The sequence below is a fragment of the Phyllobates terribilis genome, unplaced genomic scaffold, assembly GCF_046119375.1.
Source record: "Phyllobates terribilis strain yellow unplaced genomic scaffold, ASM4611937v1 Scaffold_2__4_contigs__length_985480577, whole genome shotgun sequence".
NCBI classification, from domain to species: Eukaryota; Metazoa; Chordata; class Amphibia; order Anura; family Dendrobatidae; genus Phyllobates; species Phyllobates terribilis.
The window spans coordinates 845700755-845722059 of record NW_027362762.1 but is presented as its reverse complement, the minus strand read 5'-3'; the positions used below and the strand labels follow the sequence as shown (position 1 = coordinate 845722059).

The following is a 21305-nucleotide window of genomic DNA, read 5'->3' as shown; positions in this document are numbered from 1 at the left end:
TGTGATACAGCTCCAATGGCCGAAAAATAAAAAAGTTATAGCTCTCAGAATAAAGCGATGCAAAAACAATTCTTTTTTCTATCAAATAGTTTTTATTGTGTGAAAGCGCCAAAATATATAAAAAATATATAAATGCGGTACCGCTGTAAACGTACTGACCCAAAAAATAAAGCTACCTTATCAATTTTACCAAAAAAACAATTCCTGAATTGTTGTTTTTTGTTTATTCTGCCTTCTAAAAATCAGAATAGAAAGCGATCAAAAAAATGTCACGTGCCCGAAAATGGTACCAATAAAAACGTCAACTTGTCCCGCAAAAGACAAGCCATCACATGACTCTGTCGGCCGAAATATGGAAAAATTATAGCTTTCAAAATATGGCGATGCAAAAACTAGTCTTTGCAAAAAAATGCGTCTTTTAGTGTGTGACAGCTGTCAATCATAAAAACCCGATATGAATCTGGCATCGTTGTAATTGCACCGACCCGAAGAATAAAGACGTCTAATCACTTATACCGCACGAGGAACGGCGTAAAAAATAAACTTTAGGGTTAGAGTTGTGCTAGGGTTAGGGTTGTGCTAGGGTTAGGGTTCAGCTAGGGTTAGGGTTGGGCTAGGGTTGTGCTAGGGTTAGGCTAGGGTTAGGCTAAGGTTAGGGTTAGGTTAGGGTTAGGCTAGGGTTAGATTTGGGCAAGGGTTGGGCTAGGGTTAGGGTTGGGCTAAGGTTTGGGTTGGGGTTGGGATTTTTTCAGAAGTAAAGAGAAAAAAATGACGACGATATGGTGACTAATGTTGAGCGCAAGTCCGCGCTACTTGATTTTGCATTGGGTGCTCAGGTATGCACTGAGTATAGCGGGTGCTCGAGTGACATGCTCGAGTCTCCGCCCCAAATGTTTTGCTGCTGTTATACAGCCAAAAAAACCTCGCGAGGATTGCCTGCCATGCACGAGCGATCCCCGCATGTTTTTTTTGGGTGTCTAATAACCGTGGAACATGCGGGGAGGGGACTCAAGCATGTCACTTGAGCACCCGCGATACTTGGTGCATACCCAAGTACCCTATGCATGCTCAAATAGCGAGCACTTGCACTCAAGACTAATGACAACTTATTCAATATGATGACCTAATGTTATCAAATTCTGTGTCGTACCTCTGGGTTCAAAATATTCACTAAACCCCTTGATAAAATCCTGGAGGGGTGCAGTTTCCAAAATGGAGTCACTGGTGGTAAGAGGAGGGGTGGTTTACACTATTTAGGCACATCAGGGACTCCCCAAATGCAACATGGCGTCCACTAATTACTCAAGCTAATTTTACATTCAAAAAGTCAAATAGCGCTCCTTCCCTTTCGAACCCTGCCGTGCGCCCAAACAGTGGTTTTCCCCCACATATGGGGTATCGGGTTACTCAGGAGAAATTGCACAACAAATTGCATGGTGCAATTTCACCTGTTACCCTTATGAAAATGCAAAATTGGGGGCTGAAAAACATTTTTGTTGAAAAAATGTGAAAATTTCATTTTTATGGTTCAATGTTATAAACTTCTGTGAAGCACCTGGGGTTTCAAGGTGCTCACCACACATCTAGATAACTTCCCTAAGGGGTCTAGTTTCCAAAATGGGGTCATTTGTGGGGGGTTTCCACTGTTTAGGCACATCAGGGGCTCCCCAAACGCAACATGGTGTCCGCTAATTATTCAAGCAAATTTTACATTCAAAAAGTCAAATGGCGCTCCTTCCCTTCCGAGCCCTGCCATGCGCCCAAACAGTTGTTTTTCCTCACATAAGGGGTATCTGCGTGCTCAGGGGAATTTGCACAACAAATTTTGGGGTCCATTTTTTCCTGTTAACCCCTGCAAAAATAAAAAAAATTGGGTCTAAATAACATTTTTGTGAAAAAAGTTAAATGTTAATTTTTTTCTTCCACATTCCAAAATTCCTGTAAAGCACATGAAGGGTTAATAAACTTCGTAAATGTGGTTTTGAGCACCTTGAGGAGTGCAGTTTTTAGAATGGTGTCACTTTTTGGTATTTTCTGTCATGAAGGCCCTTCAAAGTCACGTCAAATGTGATGTGGTCTCTAAAAAAATGTTTTTGTAAATTTTGTTGTAAAAATGAGAAATCGCTGGTCAACTTTTAACCCTTATAGCTCCCTGATAAAAAAAAAATTTGGTTCGAAAATTGTGCTGATGTAAAGTAGACATGTGGGAAATGTTATTTATTAACTATTTTGTGTAACATATCTCTCTGATTTAAGGGCATAAAAATAAAAATTTTGAAAATTGCAAAATTTTCAAAATTTTTGACAAATTTCTGATTTTTTCACAATAAAACGCAAGTGATATCGAAGAAATTTTACCACTATCATGAAGTACAATATGTCACAAAAAAACATTCTCAGAATCAGCAGGATCCGTTGAAGCTTTCCAGAGTAATTACCTCATAAAGTGACAGTGGTCAGAATTGTAAAAATTGACCTGGTCATTAACGTGCAAACCACCCTCGGGGGTAAAGTGGTTAAACAGAGGTACCGCCCTGTACCCCAAGCTCACTATCAATGTGCCAAGGGAATGTTACGGGAGATGAAGGAGGCTGTGGTGATCAGAGATAGATGTAGCCCCTGGGCAGCTCCATTAGTCCTCGTTAGAAAGAAAGATGGTACAATGAGGATGTGTGATGATTATAGGCAAATTAACCACATTACATATAAGGACGACTACCCATTACCCAGAATTGAGGAATCATTAGCTGCACTGAGATCCGCTAACTATTTCTCCACTTTGAATCTCACCAGTGGGTATTGACAGGTTCCTGTGGCAGAGGCGGACAAAGAGAAGACCGCGTTTACGACACCAATGGGCCTCTGTGAGTTCAACTGCATGCCATTCGGGCTCTGCAATGCCCCGGGAACATTCCAGCGGTTAATGGAGTGTTGCATAGGACACAAAAACTTCGAAACTGTTCTTCTGTATGACGTAATCGTCTACTCAAAGACATACGAAGACCACCTGGAGCACCTGGCCGAGATGTTCGGGGCCCTATCTGGTTTGGGCCTGAAAGTAAAGCCGTCCAAGTGCCACCTGTTGAAGCCCAAGGTGCAGTACCTAGGCCATGTGGTAAGCGCCGAAGGTGTAGCACAAGACCCTGAAAAAGTCACCGTGATCAAGGACTGGCCAAGACCCTCCACTCTCAAGGAAGTGCGACAGTTCCTCAGGCTGGTAGGCTACTACAGGAGATTCATCAAAGGTTTCACCAAGATAGCGGCACCCATGCAGGACCTCTTAGTGGGCCAGTCCAAGAAGGCCAAGAACCCGAATCCTCCGTTCGAGTAGGGTAAAAAAGAAGAAGAATCCTTCACCCAGCTGAAGGTGGCTCTTACGGGAGACGAAGTCCTGGCCTACCCTTTATACACTATACGGATGCCAGCAACGTGGGATTCGGAGTGGTGCTGTCCCAGGTACAGCAGGGCAGAGAGAGAGTGATTGCCTACGCCAGCAGGAAGCTCCGTCCCACGGAAAGGAACCTCGACAACTATAGTTCCTTCAAGTTGGAAGTTGGAGTTTTTAGCCATAGTCTGGGCTGTAACAGAGTGCTTCAAATACTACCTGGCTTGAGCGAAGTTTACAATTTTCCCAGACAATAATCCGCTGACCCACCTTGAAACGGCAAAGCTAGGTGCGCTGGAGCAGTGCTGGACGGCCCGGCTGTCCAACTATGAGTTTACCATCAAGTATCGGGCGGAGCATAAAAACGCTAATGCTGATGCGCTGTCCAGGATGCCCAACTTGCCAGATGGGGGAGAAGACCCGGAAGAGCTAAAGGAAATAGAGCTACCGGCTTTCCATCATCAGGGGGTGACCCAGCTCTCCCACTGTGTGAGGGACAAATGCTCCGCCAACAGAGAGGCCACGTTTAACCCATTGCCCCACCATGGATGGGCAGAGACGCAGGATAGCGACCCGGCTGTACACCTAGTAAAGGAGTTGCTGACGCAAGCTGACTCGCACCCTGGTCCCGATCCTCCACAGGAGACCCAACAGTTTTGGAAGGAGAAGGGCAAGCTCTTCATCTATGAGGGAAAGCTGTGTCAGAGGAGCATCAACTCCCGGTCACACAAACTGGTCTGGCAGGTGGTAGTCCCGAAGCGGGATGTGCACGATGGAGCAGGACACTTCAGGTGGAAGTAGTTGGAAGTTCTGCTATGTGAGCGATTCTACTGGGTTGGCATGAGAAAGGCAATCGAGAGATGGTGTCGAGAATGTGGTCCATGCAACCTGAGACGGAAAGACCATGATAGCCAGAGGGCTCCCCTGCAGCCCATAATCAAAAAACAACCACTTGAATTGGTAGCTTTGGACCACTTGAAGCTAGCCCCATTCTGGTCAGACTATGTATAAGCTCTCACCATAGTAGACCACTACTCCCGGTTCCTAGTAGTAGTGCCAGTGAAGGATCAGGCGGCTAAGACGGCAGCCAAAGAGTTTCAACAACACTTTTGTCACCTGTACGGTTACCCTGAACGAGTGCTTATTGACCAAGGCCCAGCCTTTGAAGCAGAAGTGTTTCAGGAATTCTGTAACTTGTATGGCTGCAAGAAAATAAGGACGACGCCGTATCATCCCCAGACCAACGGGTTATGCGAAAAAATGAACCAGGTAGTAATAGACCTGTTGAAGACGTTGCCCCTTGATGAACGTAGCCTGTGGCCAGAGAAGTTACCGGATTTGGTAGACCTATATAACCACATCCCGGTGAACTCCACCAACTGTACACCTGCCTACTTGATGAGGGCAAGACCTGGCAAGTTACCCATTGACTTAGACATGGGAGTTTTAACACATGAGACAACATCACCAGGTGCAGATTGGGATACGGAGCGGTAGCAACAATACCACAAGGTGCAAGAATGTGTAGAGAGAAGTTTGTCCCAGGCGAGACAGAGGCAGGGAAGAACTTATAATTAGCACACACCTGCAGTTCCCTTGTCACCTGGAAAACAAGTACTCAAAAGGAGGAGACGAGTTCACAAATTAGACAATCAGTGGAAGATTGCGCCATACACCGTCTTACCTTCAATTTCGACAACATCAAGGTATTGTTATGATCTGCAACATGTACTAAGGAAAGATAGGGGAAAGCTGTCCCTACAGTAAGACTAAGCTGAATCCCTACGATGTAGCGGGCTGCCTGTTCCTAGTGAACAGACCCGCCTTAGTCCTCGGCTAGTCTGAACGAAGACCTATAGAATAAATGGAGGGGTCCCTAAAATAACTAAGGACTGGGACAAAAATGGGACACCTCCTACAAAGAAGTAGTTGCAGAACACAAAAAGACAAACTGACAAAAAGTACTAAAGGTCCCAGAGGACCAAGCGAACTTGACAGAGAAAGGCACAGAAGCACCTGGCTAGAGAGACAGTAAAACACTGAAGTCCAGCACAGCCAGAAGGGTGGAGCTGGAATATAAAGGCAGATGGTCACGTCACCGCAAAACACAAGATAGAAAAAACAAACAGGAGGGTTCTAACAGGTATGCCTCATCAGTAAAAATGGAGGAGAGACTTCAGCGGCAGTCTCAAGAGACCACCTGAAGATGTGCCCTGATCAATTGAGACACAAAGAGGAGGACCAAAACAGCCCCCATCACACAGAAAAGGTGGAAGAGACGGTTCAAACCATCCTTGGAGAATTTCCCCGGTCTTGGACGCAGGTGAACCAAGCAATCGTGGTACCTGTCCTGATCTTCCCCAAGTAGCCTTACCGGAAGCCGCAGAGACTCCAGAACAGCTGGGAGACCAGACGCCCCCAGCAACAGATGCCACAACCGCAGTGGAACAAGTGAATCCACCCCCTGCTAGCGGTGAATCTGTCGTGCCCATGGTGAGTCAAAGAGGTCGTAGAAGACTACCAAGCCTATCGGTGTTACGTCAGACTAACTGTAGTGTAGTCCATAGTGCTCCCACCACACCAGCGGTAGACACTAGAGACCCGGGTAGGTCATTGGCAATAACTGTACTGTGTAGGTCAACCTGTAGTACCAGAGGTCAGATCCCTGCCCATTATAGGGACTAAGGTGTAATAAGATAATAGTGTATAGTATATAATTGCAACCGTTAAGCATGAGAGCCTACAGAGACTTCCTGTAAGAACCTTTAAGCAATTGTGAGTGTATATAGTTATTATATTTATGGCAAATGGACTACAGGACTAGATGTGGTCAGAACAATGTTGAGAAAAGTTAATTGTTGGCCTTGAAAATAAACCGCAGGCGTGGGTGAAAACCAGGCCCACCAACAGAGTGCCCTGAAGCCACGCCCAGGGACGATACACAAAGTGGGTTGAGGCAGTTCCCACCAAGCAACCTTCAAGTACCGGGAAAAAGACAATTCCCGGATAGCGGCGTAAAGACTAAGCGCCGCAATGACGGCTCCCAATTTTTTTTTTTTTTTGTTCTGCAATTTTTGCCTTTCTGAGACTTTGTAATTTTTTTGGAATATAAATCATTATTGTTGTTAATTGTTTAACTCCAAAGGGTGTCCTCAGTCCGGGAGTACTGAATTTAACTAGGGGGGAATGTAGCACCCCAGGAGTCCGGATGCCACATTGGCACTGCCTCCCTCACAGGGGGTAATGACATGCCTGGAAGCAAGGAGGGGTCACTTATCAGGTAACACCAGCATCCAACACATTTCACAGCTCCAGACCAGAAGGGGGAGCTTCTCCCATTTAAATTGGAGCCTGGAGGCGGGGTTTAGAAAAAGTCAGTTGGAGACAGGAGAGCGACAAGGGAGAACCTGGGGAAGGGAGCTGTGACTAAGTTCGCCCCAGAGAGAAGCGCAAGTAACAGGACACCGGAGTCCGTGATTGTTCGGGTACTAAAGTCCCGACAGCTAAATCCGGAGGGCAGGAGCCCGGAGGGTCAGCAGCATACTAGGTCCCGGCGCTGCCACGAAGGAGCAACACCTGAAAAGGGCTTGAGCCGCCTGCCATACGGGTGAGGAATAGACGTTTGCTCAGGAACGAGGGCCGGAGCATAGCTTTAAGCAGCAGGGCCAAAGAGGATAGTGCAGAGGGAAGGCCTACAACTCCACCTGGCGAGGTGGATCCCCAAATTGCTTCTAGGCCACCCGGATCTCCATCACCAGCTATTACCAGTGTCCCGGTCTGCTCCGTCAAACCTCAAGTGAAGGTAGAGGAAGCTGCCATTAATGTGTTGTCTGGACATTATCTGCGCCCTCAGCCCTGCACGACACTGTCCCTGCCGACAACATCTACCTCATCATCTACACTGCCCTGGAGCTTAGCTCTGCCCGTGGAGAGCTGAACCAACTCTGCTGCGTCACCATCAGCCCCAGTGGATCCTCACTGCAGTGGCGGCCCCATATAGCCGCATACCACGGGTGACGTCACGAACATTATCCCCAAATCTTTATTTGCCCAAATTAACTTTTACTTTTCCTTTACTTGACTGCCTGGGGCCACGGACCGGGTCACTGCCACCGTGACTACCCCAAAAAGGACTGGCCCGGCTACCGAGTACCCCACAGCCCCAGGGGGTGCGACATAAGCAAAAAGATTCAAACTACCCTGACAACCAGACCAGGGCAAATGTTCATTTTTCCTCTGTCCAGCAACCTAGTCTCCTCCGCAGATTACTATCTCCCGTAATGTCATGACCATTAAGTGACAGAATTGAAATGAAATGGTCCAGCTGCCATGGAGGACTAGATTCTGGATCTGAGTAGTTTGAATCCTTCTTCTCACCTCTTGTCTGGTCTATTTAAGAGGGCAGCGAATACCCCTTCTCTATTTACTCTGAGCTCAATGACATGATCCTGTGCGTGCAGTTGTGACTTTGACTCCTCTGTATACTTTCGAAGCTTCTATGAGCTAAACAATACAAACAGTTTTGCGCCATTTCGCCTACCAAGAGTATAGACCAGTACCTGTGACATGCTGCATTTACACAAGTCAGCATATTGGACTCATGGATTTGCTTTAATGTGAATTTCCAGACGTCCATATGTAAAATGTATCGAAAACCTAATAGAGTAAAACAATTCATATCAATACGAAGAGGAAACTCCCCCACCATAAAAAGGCACGCATTAGATAAGTGTTCCATTGAGGTATTTGGGATTTTTTGGTCTCCTCTCCATTCTTCCCTTGTTATTAATGTGATGTAGACTTAACAATCTTTGAGTCGCATAATGTTACTCAAGTGCTGCCAAATTTCAAAGTCTATTTGGCTGGCACCAAATTATAGATAAAGACTTGCCCATAGCCTGTATGTCTATCCCATCACTGCTCTCGCGCCTATAAATTACCATGTAAAGGGGAGTTTTTACATCAGAACCAGGGAGGTAAGTGACGCTCGGTATTTGCAGCAGGGACTGACCATTGATTGACTTTTCATACTTTCATGACTATTCCTACTTTTTGTATTTCCAGATTTCTAAAGATGAATTTTCTACATATAAGTACAGTGTTATTAGTATCAGTGATATTGATACAGACAAGTGCTACTCCCAACCAAAGTAAATTACATAATTACATTATTGTTAGTATTAGTATGAAGAGAACACGTTACCAGCAAATTAGGAAATACAATGTATTTGTACAATCTCAGTATTGGAGCCGCTCTCTTTCTTTAGTGAATTATATCTTTCCTAACAGGATTCTATCATTATAATGAATTGTTTTAAACTATTGTTGCTCACACAGGGCTATAACCTCATAAGAGTTCATAAGGGAGCTATATACATCGTAGAACTGCTTTAACCTTTGTTTTACCTGTCTACGGCATGGAGGAGAACTGTGATAATTCAGCAATTGCTTCAGCGATTATAAACACCTCTTACGCTCCGTGACATGCATCATAAAAAAGGTTAATAATATTTATAACATATTATATATACTATGTGCAGAGTTGTGCACAACAGACAATTAGGTTCCTGTGGCCCCACACTGCAGAGCTGTACAAACTGTGTATGTATGTATATATAAATCAATATAAGTCCATAATAAGTATAGTGTCATAACTAGTGTTGAGCGATACCTTCCGATATTGGGAAATATCGGATTGGATCGGACCGATACCGAAAAAGTATCGGATATCGCCGATTCCGATACCAGAAACCAATGCAAGTCAATGGGACAGAAATATCGGAATGAAAATAAACCCTTTCTTTCCTTGTAGGTTAATTCTACTTGAAGGAAAATAACTAAGAATAATGTAGAATATATTGGGGGAGGTGGGGGAGACAATAAAGGCATAGAGGTTTAGTACAATCAAATGGAATAGCAGGAATTTATATTTTTTTTAAGACGTTCTGAGTTACGGAAATATTGACTATGTTAAGTATTTTTATATTTTGTCAGATATTTATGTTTCACTACTTCCATGCTCTTCACCTTTTTTTTTACTTCTCCCACACTTTCTCCTTAATCATCCTCAGCATCTTTTTCATCCACTTCTTCTTCACCTTCTTTATCTTCTTCTGTCACGCTGTCTCTGTATACTGGAGGTAGGGGGCCTAAGCTGACCCTAAGCTGGGGCCCTGGCTAATCCCTCAACCTGGAGGTACTGTTAAAGGTACAGAGGTCCAGGCCGCCAGCGTAACCCCTACCTCCTGAGGATCCCTGCACCTAAGTAATCTAGTCCTGAGAAGGACCCCGATCACAACAAAAGGGGACAAGTAATAATATGCCCACACACAGTACTTAGACGAACGAGACAGTACAAGGGAAAAACCAAAACCACCTTGCATACAAAAACTACACAACTACAACAGAGGGAACACCAACGGGAAAGGAGATAAATGATAAAGCGAGGAAGGGAAAAAACTCTCCGAATACACTTATCTCTGAAACTCCAAATACCACGATCCGCTCTGTTAGTCTGCATGAAATGCTTTCACCGACACTTCCCTAACAGACCATCAGGCATTTGAAGGAGTCTCACTACAGCAGCATTGATTGCAGCTGGGCGAGGCTGGACCTCGTCTAGCACAGAGAGAGAGAGAATTAACTCCCTCACTGCCGAAAAACACAAAGCACCAAAAAGTCAGCTGCGAGAAGTCAGGCTGTGTAATCGTGACGATCTTCGTGGCGACACACCCGTGACAGTACCCCCCCTTCTACGAGGGGCCTCCGGACCCTCAGGGCCAGGTTTATCCGGGTGAGTCGTGTGGAAGGCCCGAACTAATCGGTCTGCGTTAATATCCGACGCAGGAACCCACATCCTCTCCTCAGGACCATACCCTTTCCAATGAACCAGGTACTGAAGGGACCGGCGATTAAAGCGTGAATCGATGACCCTCGATACCTGGAACTCCAAGTTACCCTTGACCACCACTGGAGGGGGAGGTAAAGGTGACGGTACCACCGGCGCCACATACCTCTTAAGCAACGATCTGTGGAACACGTTGTGAATTTTAAACGTAGGGGGGAGGTCAAGACGGAATGCCACCGGATTAATAATAGAACTGATTCTGTACGGCCCGATGAACCTGGGACCCAGTTTCCAGGAGGGAACCTTAAGTTTTATATTCCTGGTAGACAACCATACCCGATCGTTCACACTTAGGTCCGGACCAGACACTCTCCTCCTATCAGCCATACGTTTGTATCGGTTCCCCATAGTATTCAGATTCTTCAGCACCCCTCTCCATACTGAAGCGAGTGATGAGGAAAAACGTTCCTCCTCAGGAACCCCCGAAGAGCCCCCCCTACTGAAAGTACAAAACTGGGGGTGAAAACCATATGCCCCAAAAAACGGGGACTTACCAGTGGACTCGCTCCGCCTATTATTAAGAGCAAACTCTGCCAGAGGTAAGAAAGAAGCCCAGTCCTCCTGGTTCTCTGACACAAAACACCGGAGATATGTCTCCAAGCTCTGGTTCATACGTTCCGTCTGACCATTGGTCTGAGGATGAAAAGCCGATGAGAACGACAAATGCATACCCCGCCGTGCACAAAACGCCTTCCAGAACTTGGACACAAACTGAGACCCCCGATCAGACACCACCTCGGAGGGTACCCCGTGAAGCCTCACAATCTCCCCAATGAACACCTGCGCAAGAGTTTTGGCATTAGGGAGAGCCGGAAGAGCGATAAAATGTGCCATCTTGCTGAACCTGTCCACTACAACGAGTATGACCGTTTTACCCGAAGATGGAGGGAGGTCCGTAATAAAGTCCATAGACAGATGAGTCCAAGGACGCTCCGGGATCTTCAAAGGTAAGAGGGCCCCAGACGGACGGGTATGTGAGGTCTTAGAGCGCGCACAAACCCCACAGGACGCGACAAAAGTTACCACCTCCTTATGTAAGTTAGGCCACCAAAACCGACGCGAGAGGAGATCCACAGTTGCTCTACTCCCCGGGTGTCCTGCAAAAACTGAGTTATGGTGTGCCTCGATCACCTTTTGTCGCAACTGATCTGGAACAAACAGTCTCCCCGGAGGTCCAACAGGGGCGTCCCCCTGAGCCTCCAATACCTCCTCCTCCAGCTCAGAGCATACTGCCGAAACCACCACCCCCTCCTGAAGGATAGGAATCGGGTCGTCTGTATTCCTGGCCCCAGGGAAACTACGAGATAAGGCATCCGCCTTTACATTTTTTGACCCAGGACGATATGTAACGACAAAATTAAACCTGGTAAAAAACAATGACCACCTAGCTTGTCTGGGATTCAGACGTTTCGCGGACTCCAGATATAGCAGGTTCTTGTGATCGGTGATGACGGTGACCGGATGGACTGCCCCCTCCAAAAAATGGCGCCACTCCTCAAAAGCTAACTTAATGGCCAAGAGTTCCCTATTGCCGACATCGTAATTCCTCTCAGCGGACGACAATTTTTTAGAGAAAAAGGCGCACGGATGCCACTTACCAGGGGACGAACCTTGTGACAATACTGCTCCCACCCCTACCTCGGAAGCGTCTACCTCTACAATGAATGGCTGTGACGCATCCGGTTGAATGAGTATGGGTGCCGAGGCAAAACATTTTTTCAAGGAGGAGAATGCTTGACAAGCCTTGTCAGACCACCTAGAAAAATCCGTCCCCTTTTTAGTCATGTCTGTGAGAGGCTTAACCATGGACGAGAAATTACGAATGAACTTCCGGTAATAATTAGCAAACCCCAGGAAACGTTGTAGTGCCTTAAGATTCTCTGGCCGATCCCACTCAAGAACTGCCCGCACTTTCCCAGGGTCCATACGAAAACCGGACGCTGAAACCAGGAAGCCTAAAAACTGGAGTTCCTGTACGGCGAACACACACTTTTCCCATTTGGCATACAGTTTATTATCCCGCAAGATCTGTAACACCTGCCTAACGTGCTCCTGATGAGACACCAGATCCGGCGAGTAAATTAAGATATCATCCAGATATATGACAACAAACTGTCCCACCAGGCGGCGAAAAATGTCATTAACAAAGTGTTGGAACACCGCCGGGGCATTAGTCAGACCGAATGGCATGACAAGGTTCTCATAATGCCCCTCCGGAGTGTTAAACGCCGTCTTCCACTCATCCCCCTCCTTCATCCTAATCAGATTGTACGCCCCCCTGAGATCCAACTTAGAGAACCATTTGGCGCCCACGATCTGATTAAAGAGATCGGGAATAAGTGGGAGCGGATACGGATCTCGGACCGTAATCTGATTAAGTTCACGGAAATCCAGGCAAGGGCGTAGGCCTCCATCTTTCTTCTTAACAAAGAAGAACCCTGCAGCCACCGGTGAAGATGAAGGTCTAATATGCCCCTTAGCCAGACTTTCTGAAATATAATCCTTCATGGCCTGCCTCTCAGGACCAGAAAGGTTATACAACCTAGCTTTAGGTAACTTGGCCTCAGGGAGCAGTTTTACAGAACAGTCATACTCGCGATGAGGAGGTAGTTCCTGACACCCTTTCTCCGAGAATACATCCTCAAAGTCCGCCAGAAATGGAGGTAAGACCCAAGGAGTAACCGCACCGATGACCGTGTTCATGCAGTTTTTATTACAGAATTTACTCCATTGGCTTATCTCTCTGGTTTGCCAATTAATAACCGGGTTATGCTTAGTTAACCAAGGAAGGCCCAACACTATAGGAGTGGGAAGACCCTCCAACACGTAGCAAGACAACAGTTCTTTATGTATCGCCCCCATTTGAAGTTTTACGTCATGCACAGCTTGCAAAAAACTTTCCTGACCGAGAGGCCTGGCATCGATCGAGAATATGGGGATGGGTTTAGCCAACTCACTCAATCGCATACCCTGAACCCGGGCAAACCGAGCATCAACCAGATTAGCCCCGGCCCCACTATCCAGAAGAACAGATATCCTCTCAGTTCTCGTACCCACCACCACCTCCGCCGGTACGAGAAACTGAGACGAACCTAGGGACGAAATACCTACTCCCAGATTGCCGTCCACCACACAACCTGGGATCAACAGTTTTCCGACGACTCTTCACCCTGCAAGGGACGGGATGGACACCCCCCAATAAAATGTCCCTTTCTCCCGCAGAAGAAACACCTTCCTGTCTTATGGCGCACCACCGGTCCCCTCCCCCGAAATGATGTCCCTCCTAATTGCATAGACTCCTCTGGACTGACCAGGGGAACCACCATATGAGGGGACCTTGTAGGAGGTGGAGTCATCACAGGGGGTAGAGTTATCCCGCACCTCTCCCGAAGCCGTCTGTCAACGCGAATAGCAAGGGCCATAGCGGCTTCCAGTGACGCGGGAGAGTCATACTGTGCCAACACATCCTGTAATTTGTCGGATAAACCTTGACAAAACTGGCTCCTAAGAGCCGGGTCATTCCACTGGGTGTCCGTGGCCCACCTACGGAACTCCGAACAGAATTCCTCCGCCGGACGATCTTCCTGCTGGATCCTACGTAACTTAGACTCAGCAAGGGAGATCCGATCTGGGTCATCATATACGAGTCCCAGAGCAGCGAAAAACCTATCCACTGACTGGAGAGCCGGAGAGCCCGAGGGAAGAGAGAACGCCCAAGATTGTGGGTCCCCTTGTAGGAGCGAGACGACAATTCCCACCCTTTGTTCTTCACTCCCCGATGACCGAGGCCGCAGCCGAAAGTACAACTTGCATGCCTCCCGGAAAACAAAAAACTTGTCCCGCCCCCCAGTGAACCTGTCAGGGAGAGCTACTTTAGGTTCTGGTCCGGCTTGCTCCTGAGGATACAAAACCTTGGACCTAACGTCCGCCAGCTCCATGGACAAACTCTGCAACTGCCGAGCTAGACCGGCTACTGGATCCATGGTAGCTGGAGAAAAACTAAGTGGTCGGTGAAAATGTCACGCTGTCTCTGTATACTGGAGGTAGGGGGCCTAAGCTGACCCTAAGCTGGGGTCCTGGCTAATCCCTCAACCTGGAGGTACTGTTAAAGGTACAGAGGTCCAGGCCGCCAGCGTAACCCCTACCTCCTGAGGATCCCTGCACCTAAGTAATCTAGTCCTGAGAAGGACCCCGATCACAACAAAAGGGGACAAGTAATAATATGCCCACACACAGTACTTAGACGAACGAGACAGTACAAGGGAAAAACCAAAACCACCTTGCATACAAAAACTACACAACTACAACAGAGGGAACACCAACGGGAAAGGAGATAAATGATAAAGCGAGGAAGGGAAAAAACTCTCCGAATACACTTATCTCTGAAACTCCAAATACCACGATCCGCTCTGTTAGTCTGCATGAAATGCTTTCACCGACACTTCCCTAACAGACCAGCAGGCATTTGAAGGAGTCTCACTACAGCAGCATTGATTGCAGCTGGGCGAGGCTGGACCTCGTCTAGCACAGAGAGAGAGAGAATTAACTCCCTCACTGCCGAAAAACACAAAGCACCAAAAAGTCAGCTGCGAGAAGTCAGGCTGTGTAATCGTGACGATCTTCGTGGCGACACACCCGTGACATCTTCTTCTTCACCTTCTTCGTATTATTCTTTTTTTTTACATTCTTCATATTCTACTTCTTCATCTTCTTCATATTCTTCTTCTTCATCATATTCTTATTTGTGATTATAAAAGATTGGACATTACACCTTTCGTTCTGCGCGTCACAAAAGATTTACAACAGGATTTGTCCGCGTTCAGTTTGGCCTGCAGCAGCAGGTCTTTTCCAGGGGCACCACAAGGAGGAACGGACTCACCCCCATACACTGCTTAGTCATCTTCTGCTTATAATTTAGATATTATCTTTTGCTCTGATTTTTAGTCTTATGCTTAATGTTCTTCCGCTTTTTGTTCTGCAGCTTTTTGTATTTCTGCTTCTTGGTTTTCTGTCTCTTGTTCTTCTGTATCTTGGTGCTTGTCTTCTCTTCTTTGTCCTCTTGGTCAACTTCTTCAGGGTCATCTTCTTGGTCTTCTTCGGGGTGGTCTTCAGGGTCGTCGTCTTCGGGGGTCCTCGTCTTCGGGGTCCTCGTCTTTTTTGGGGTGGTCTTCAGGGTCCTCGTCTTCTTCGGGGTGGTCTTCAGGGTCCTCGTCTTCTTCGGGGTGGTCTTCAGGGTCCTCGTCTTCAGGGTCGTCGTCTTCGGGGTCATCGTCTTCTTCGGGTTGGTCTTCAGGGTCCTCGTCTTCAGGGTCCTCGTCAGGGAGATCCAGAGTGATTACCAAGAACCATTTCAAAAAGCTTGAAATTGGAAATGTAGCAGAAGGTACAAGAAGGCTGAGGAACTACCGAGGACCAGCTGACGGTACTGGAACCCGGATGGGTAGCAGAAGGTACCCATGTAAAAAAAAGTTTCAAGGCCGCGAGCCGGCCGCAGTTACCAAAACCCACAGTCCTACAGGGGGTGCTTGTCCTATTGGCACTATGGAACCAGCCTTCATTGCCAGATCCCGCAGCCCACATAGTAGTCACCTAAACTGCAGGCACCATAGAGTCGGCTAACCCGACCGCAACACGACAGGACAACGCATTGGAGGCAAAGTGACGTTGACACTACCCGGAAACAGCTGGCGTGCTGGAACCAGGCTGGGCAGGAGGGAGTACCCGTGCCAAAGACACTCCCGAGAACCAGCTGACGGTACTGGAACCCGGATGGGTAGTAGAAGGTACAAGAGCAAATGGAACTACCGAGGACCAGCTGACGGTACTGGAACCCGGATGGGTAGCAGAAGGTACAAGAGCCAATGGAACTGCTGAAGACAAGCTGACGGTACTGGAACTCGGTTACTAAGCAGGAGGTACCTGTGCCAGAAAGCACTACCAAGGACCAGCAGACGTTGGTGGAACTTGGATACTGAGAAGGAGGCACCTAATCCAAAGGCACTGCCGAGAACCAGCTGACGGTACTGGAACCTGGATGGGTAGCAGAAGGTACCCATGTAAAAAAAGTTTCAAGGCTGCGAGCCGGCTGCAGTTACCAAAACCCACAGTCCTACAGGGGGTGCTTGTCCTATTGGCACTATGGAACCAGCCTTCATTGCCAGATCCCGCAGCCCACATAGGAGTCACCTAAACTGCAGGCACCATAGAATCGGCGAACCCGACCGCAACACGACAGGACAACGCACTGGAGGCAAAGTGACGTTGACACTACCCGGAAACAGCTGGCGTGCTGGAACCAGGCTGGGCAGGAGGGAGCACCCGTGCCAAAGACACTGCCGAGAACCAGCTGATGGTACTGGAACCCGGATGGGTAGTAGAAGGTACAAGAGCAAATGGAACTACCGAGGACCAGCTGACAGTACTGGAACCCGGATGGGTAGCAGAAGGTACAAGAGCCAATGGAACTGCCGAAGACCAGCTGATGGTACTGGAACTCGGTTACTAAGCAGGAGGTACCTGTGCCAGAAAGCATTACCAAGGACCAGCAGACGTTGGTGGAACTTGGATACCGAGAAGGAGGCACCTAATCCAAAGGCACTGCCGAGAACCAGCTGACGGTACTGGAACCCGGATGGGTAGCAGAAGGTACCCATGTAAAAAAAAGTTTCAAGGCCGCGAGCCGGCCGCAGTTACCAAAACCCACAGTCCTACAGGGGGTGCTTGTCCTATTGGCACTATGGAACCAGCCTTCATTGCCAGATCCCGCAGCCCACATAGGAGTCACCTAAACTGCAGGCACCATAGAGTCGGCTAACCCGACCGCAATACGACAGGACAACGCATTGGAGGCAAAGTGACGTTGACACTACCCGGAAACAGCTGGCGTGCTGGAACCAGGCTGGGCAGGAGGGAATACCCGTGCCAAAGACACTGCCGAGAACCAGCTGACGGTAATGGAACCCGGATGGGTAGTAGAAGGTACAAGAGCAAATGGAACTACCGAGGACCAGCTGATGGTACTGGAACCCAGATGGGTAGCAGAAGGTACAAGAGCCAATGGAACTGCCGAAGACCAGCTGATGGTACTGGAACTCGGTTACTAAGCAGGAGGTACCTGTGCCAGAAAGCACTACCAAGGACCAGCAGACGTTGGTGGAACTTGGATACCGAGAAGGAGGCACCTAATCCAAAGGGACTACCGAGAACCAGCTGACGGTACTGGAACCCGGATGGGTAGCAGAAGGTACCCATGTAAAAAAAAGTTTCAAGGCTGCGAGCCGGCCGCAGTTACCAAAACCCACAGTCCTACAGGGGGTGCTTGTCCTATTGGCACTATGGAACCAGCCTTCATTGCCAGATCCCGCAGCCCACATAGGAGTCACCTAAACTGCAGGCACCATAGAGTCGGCTAACCCGACCGCAACACGACAGGACAACGCATTGGAGGCAAAGTGACGTTGACACTACCCGGTGTAGCGCCGGCGTCCCTGCCCTCTGCTAGGCAGGGACGCTGTTCCCCTCACCTCTCTGCTCCGTGCCCGGCGTCCTCCTCCCGCTCTGCTGGCAGCGCGCGCTCCTTCCCGGCCACTTTGCTTAGGGCGCGCGCGCGCGCTCCCCCTCCCTCTTAAAGGGGCCGCGCGCGCCGTCCTAAGGAGTCCCCGGCCAATGGCCGGAGGACTTCACCATATATAAGGCACCTCCTCCAAAATGGAGGTGCCCGAGCAATGTTGTTGCACTGTTCACTACTCTGCTTCAGCCCTCAGGTCCCGTTGCCAGTTACCTGCCAGATACCTGCCAGATTCCTGCCAGCTTGCTGTCTTATTCCTGCCTGATATTCTGCTACCTGCCTGCTAGCCTGAGGTCCGACGGTCTGCCTTACAACTCCTGTCAGTCTGTCTAAGGACCAGCTTGCCCGCTCACCTGGGAGCGCACATCAGCTACCTGCCTGCTTGCCTGAGGTCCGACGGTCTGCCTTCCAACTCCTGTCAGTCTGTCTATGGACCAGCTGGCCCGCTCACCTGGGAGCGCACATCTGCTACCTGCCTGCTAGCCTACCTGGAGGCTCCGCCGTCACGTGCTGTGACCACCTGCCTGTCCAGTGACTCCTGCCCGCTCACCTGGGAGCGCTCATCTGCTGCCTGTCTGCTAGCCTACCTGGAGGCTCTGCCGTCACGTGCTGTGACCACCCGCCTGTCGAGAGACTTCTGCCCGCTCACCTGGGAGCGCTCATCTGCCGCCTGTCTGTTGGTCTTCCTGGAGGCTCCGCCGTCACATGCTGTGACCACCCGTTTATCCAGAGACTCTCGCCTGCTCACCTGGGAGCTCACGTCTACCATCAGCTGCCACAGGTCGTACCAACCCTTTACCCAGAGACTGCCCCGGTCACTTGCCGTGACCTCCTGCCCGTTCATCCAGAGACTGCCCCGGTCACTTGCCGTGACCTCCTGCCCATTCATCCAGAGACTGCCCCGGTGACTTGCCGTGACCTCCTGTCCGTTCATCCAGAGACTGCCCCGGTCACTTGCCGTGACCTCCTGCCCGTTCATCCAGAGACTGCCCCGGTCACTTGCCGTGACCTCCAGCCCGTTCACTCAGAGACTGTCCCGGTCACCTGCTGTGACTGCCTGCCCGTCTTCCCTGGTCGCCACCCGCTCCCTTACAAGGACCGCCCCTTTGTATAGTAGCTCAGAGGTTCCGCCACCCAGACCCGTTACACCCGGAAACAGCTGGCATGCTGGAACCAGGCTGGGCAGGAGGGAGTACCCGTGCCAAAGACACTGCCGAGAACCAGCTGACGATACTGGAACCCGGATGGGTAGTAGAAGGTACAAGAGCAAATGGAACTACCGAGGACCAGCTGACGGTACTGGAACCCGGATGGGTAGCAGAAGGTACAAGAGTCAATGGAACTACCGAAGACCAGCTGACGGTACTGGAACTTGGTTACTAAGCAGGAGGTACCTGTGCCAGAAAGCACTACCAAGGACCAGCAGACGTTGGTGGAACATGGATACCGAGAAGGAGGCACCTAATCCAAAGGCACTGCCGAGAACCAGCTGACGGTACTGGAACCCGGATGGGTAGCAGAAGGTACCCATGTAAAAAAAAGTTTCAAGGACGCGAACCGGCCGCAGTTACCAAAACCCACAGTCCTACAAGGGGTGCTTGTCCTATTGGTACTATGGAACCAGCCTTCATTGCCAGATCCAGCAGCCCACATAGGAGTCACCTAAACTGCAGGCACCATAGAGTCGGCTAACCCGACCGCAACACGACAGGACAACGCATTGGAGGCAAAATGACGTTGACACTACCCGGAAACAGCTGGCGTGCTGAAACCAGGCTGGGCAGGAGGGAGTACCCGTGCCAAAGACACTGCCGAGAACCAGCTGACGGTACTGGAACCCGGATGGGTAGTAGAAGGTACAAGAGCAAATGGAACTACCGAGGACCAGCTGACGGTACTGGAACCCGGATGGGTAGCAGAAGGTACAAGAGCCAATGGAACTGCCGAAGACCAGCTGATGGTACTGGAACTCGGTTACTAAGCAGGAGGTACCTGTGCCAGAAAACACTACCAAGGACCAGCAGACGTTGGTGGAACTTGGATACCGAGAAGGAGGCACCTAATCCAAAGGCACTGCCGAGAACCAGCTGACGGTACTGGAACCCGGATGGGTAGCAGAAGGTAACCATGTAAAAAAAAGTTTCAAGGCCGCGAGCCGGCCGCAGTTACCAAAACCCACAGTCCTACAGGGGGTGCTTGTCCTATTGGCATTATGAAACCAGCCTTCATTGCCAGATCCCGCAGCCCACATAGGAGTCACCTAAACTGCAGGCACCATAGAGTCGGCTAACCTGACCGCAACACGACAGGACACTGCATTGGAGGCAAAGTGACTTTGACACTACCCGGAAACAGCTGGCGTGCTGGAACCAGGCTGGGCAGGAGGGAGTACCCGTGCCAAAGACACTGCCGAGAACCAGCTGATGGTACTGGAACCCGGATGGGTAGTAGAAGGTACAAGAGCAAATGGAACTACCGAGGACCAGCTGACGGTACTGGAACCCGGATGGGTAGCAGAAGGTACAAGAGCCAATGGAACTGCCGAAGACCAGCTGACGGTACTGGAACTCGGTTACTAAGCAGGAGGTACCTGTGCCAGAAAGCACTACCAAGGACCAGCAGACGTTGGTGGAACTTGGATACCGAGAAGGAGGCACCTAATCCAAAGGCACTGCCGAGAACCAGCTGACGGTACTGGAACCCAGATGGCTAGCAGAAGGTACACATGTAAAAAAAAGTTTCAAGGCCGCGAGCCGGCAGCAGTTACCAAAACCCACAGTCCTACAGGGGGTGCTTGTCCTATTGGCACTATGGAACCAGCCTTCATTGCCAGATCCTGCAGCCCACATAGGAGTCACCTAAGCTGCAGGCACCATAGAGTCGGCTAACCCGACCGCAACACGACAGGACAACGCATTGGAGGCAAAGTGACGTTGACACTACCCGGAAACAGCTGGCGTGCTGGAACCAGGCTGGGCAGGAGGGAGTAACCGTGCCAAAGACACTGCGGGGAAACAGCTGGCGGTGCTGGAACCCAGGGTAAATACTAAAAACAGAGTGGAGCCAGAGGCGTAATTGGAGCAACTTTAAAATCTGTAGTAGTGTGAATGTGGACAGAGCAGGAGAATTTGCCGGACACACAGCAGGGGAACAGCTGACGTTACTGAACCCCAATAACACTGGAGCAAGCATTGACTGTGCAGACGGCACTTCTGAGCAGCAACTAGCGGTATTGGAGCCCAGGGTAAATACTAAAAACAGAGGAGCCAGAGGTGTATTTGGAGGAGGTTTTAAATCAGTAGTACAGTGGATGTGGACAAAGCAGGAGAATTTGCCGGACACACAGCTGGGGATCAGCTGACGTTACTGAACCCCAATAACACTGGAGCAAGCATTGACTGTGCAGACGGCACTTCTGAGCAGCAACTAGCGGTATTGGAGCCCAG

The 21305-nt window shown here is 49.4% G+C and overlaps 1 pseudogene; it reads left to right on the top strand.

The window, feature by feature from the left end:
- Positions 1 to 8028: 8028 nt before the first annotated feature.
- LOC141248016 (myeloperoxidase-like) overlaps positions 8029 to 21305 on the top strand; it is an 84288-nt pseudogene continuing 71011 nt past the window's right edge.